We start from the raw sequence: 2,722 nt of genomic DNA on the forward strand, positions 1-2,722 counted from the left end.
TTAGATGACACTCCTTGACTTCGAAGGGGAGTTTTTTTTTTGGATATTCTCAGAATCTAGTAGTGTGTCTAGTGGTGCTAACACTCTAGGTATGGAGTCCCTCTTATTAAGAGATCAGAAGATAAGGCTATAAAAGAATTGTAAATGGTGAAAGTATTATCATAGTACAGTCATTCTTGTTTGGTGCAACTCCTCTCTCTCTCCCCCAATGAAAAAAGATTCATGAAGGAAGTTACAATATTCACACCCGTGTGGCCCCCAAGCATTATTAGTTTCGCAATGCCGGGCTTATAATTGGAAGGCCGCAGTACTTTCAAGGTTCAAATTCGCATCAGTCCGACGTGGAGGAGGATACAAGACACCAATGAATGTGAAGGTGTCCATTCGGAACAGTGAACGATATGCGGCTTCAAAGTTCAAACAACAAAAGTTCAAACAACAAAGTTCTAGTAGTGTGTCTAGCGGTGCTAACACTCTAGGTGTGGAGTCCCTCTTATTAAGAGATCATAAGATAAGGGTATAAAAGAATTGTAAATGGTGAAAGTATTATCATAGTACACTCATTCTTGTTTGGTGCAACTCCTCTCTTGTGTGTGCTCTCTCTCTCTCTCCCCCAATGAAAAAAGATTCATGAAGGAAGTTACAATATTCACACCCGTGTGGCCCCCAAGCATTATTAGTTTCGCAATGCCGGGCTTATAATTGGAAGGCCGCAGTACTTCCAAGGTTCAAATTCGCATCAGTCCGACGTGGAGGAGGATACAAGACACCAATGAATGTGAAGGTTCTCGGCGAATGTCGGTTTGACATGGGCGGCACTTGGACGTCCTCCCTTCCGGCACCTCAGGACTCGTTGGCCGGGAACGACTGGGTCGAAGCGGCACGATGCACATGGACTCTTTCTTGAGCGATATGACTGGTTCCTTCTTGGAGCGGATATTAGGACTCGTTCCTTCGAGTGGATGTCATGCAGAGCATAAATACCAGCTTATGAGGAGAGGCCTATACTCATCATCTCAGCCGCGCTCAAATCTTTCCAAGCTCCTCATCGCATCGCATTCCCCACAACAATATTCCTCAAACCATGGCAGCAGCAGCAGCAGCCAGCAGCTTGCTTCTTCTGGGCGCAGTGATGCTGTTGGCCTCCTCTACGCTCATACTAGAAGTGAGGGCCGCGGATGCAGACCCTCTGCAGGACTTCTGTGTGGCCGATAACACCAGCATGATCACCCTCAACGGGTTCGCCTGCAAGCCAACCGACGAGGTGCAGGACGCGGACTTCAAGTTCACGATGCTTGAGCATCCCGGCCAACCTATGAAAGGGCTGGGCGTGTCCGTCAACCTGGCCAGTGCGGCCAATTTCTTTGCCCTCAACACGCAGGGCCTGTCCATCGCCCGCATCGACTTTGACCCCAAGGGATTAAACCCGCCCCACGTGCATCCCCGTGCCACCGAGGTGCTCTTCCTGGCCGAGGGCACGCTCAAGGTGGGCTTCGTCACCGCCACGCCCAACAATACCCTCTTCGAGCAGACCCTCTCCCCCGGCGATCTCTTTGTCTTCCCTCGCGGCCTCGTGCACTTCCAGCTCAACCCCGACAAGCACCACTCCGCCCTCGCCATCTCCGCCCTCAATAGCCAGAACCCCGTGCATGCACACTCTCGTCATCGCGTGAACAAACTACAAGTGGCACGAATTCTTCATAAGTGGCATGAATTCCTTTTGAATAATGACATTGCTATTTTGCCCTTTGGGTAACTAGGTTTTGAAAGAAGCCAATACCTAATGCTTAGAACTTTGTGCTTTAGTTGCACAACACCTCGACCTTTGAGGCTTCCTCTATACATATCCCCCCTCAGTGCATGCCCTCATCAAACACCTTCTCTATGGGTACTCTCTTGTGAGGCATTCTCTTCGGTTCGTACTCTCACTAAAATCCATGTGACAGAACCCTCCCATCCACGTATCATGAGTAAAATCCATCACGAAAGCCGTAAAGAGAGAGAGAGAGAGAGAGAGATGGTATGGCTAGTTGTCCAAAGCTGCAACAACTTTTCAATAGAGAAAGGGTGTGGGAGGCATATATATAGAGACGGTAGATGGTGCGTGGAGAACTCTAACATGTGTGACCTTCCATATTATATAATGAGGCTTTTACAACCAACCACTCTACAACCTTCATATGGATTATATTTTTCACATCTTCCTAAGGTTATATTTCTTCTTTAATTACTCACAGAGGTATGATCTTTTGAGGCACACCTACCAATTCACCTCATTTAAAATTGCATTATCCATACCATCGAGGGTGTGCAAGCGTCTGCCAAATAAGTTTATAGACTTTTTTCTTTTCATCACCAAGGAAGGATTGCATGATTAGTGTGAGTTCCGTGGGTGCTCAATGTCCACTCTCTTTTAGGGTGTCTTGCATGTAGAGAAGCTTAATAGTGGCAATGTCTTGGGGTTCCTAGACCTCATTGTGATCTTCAGATTAATACACATACTAAGTTAAAGTCATTAAAAGCCCTTGATGTGATAATGCAACACGTTTTTAGTAGTTTGTATGCCTCGGATGGAAGAAGAAGTGATAGAGTGATTTGGAAATACTAAAAGAAAGAACTTACCTAGGAGCATAAAAATATATGTTTGAGTTCTATAGAGGACATGATCTATAGACCTGTATTACATAATGTTAGAGTCCATCATCACATGTATAGAACTCTT

The 2,722-nt window shown here is 46.2% G+C and overlaps 1 pseudogene; it reads left to right on the plus strand.

The window, feature by feature from the left end:
• The first annotated feature begins 1,084 nt into the window (after positions 1–1,084).
• On the plus strand, positions 1,085–1,756 carry LOC147613608 (germin-like protein 8-2 pseudogene; annotated as a pseudogene).
• Positions 1,757–2,722: the final 966 nt, after the last annotated feature.

The sequence above is a fragment of the Cibotium barometz genome, chromosome 43, assembly GCF_041138505.1.
Source record: "Cibotium barometz isolate CiBa-2024 chromosome 43, ASM4113850v1, whole genome shotgun sequence".
NCBI classification, from domain to species: domain Eukaryota; kingdom Viridiplantae; phylum Streptophyta; class Polypodiopsida; order Cyatheales; family Cibotiaceae; genus Cibotium; species Cibotium barometz.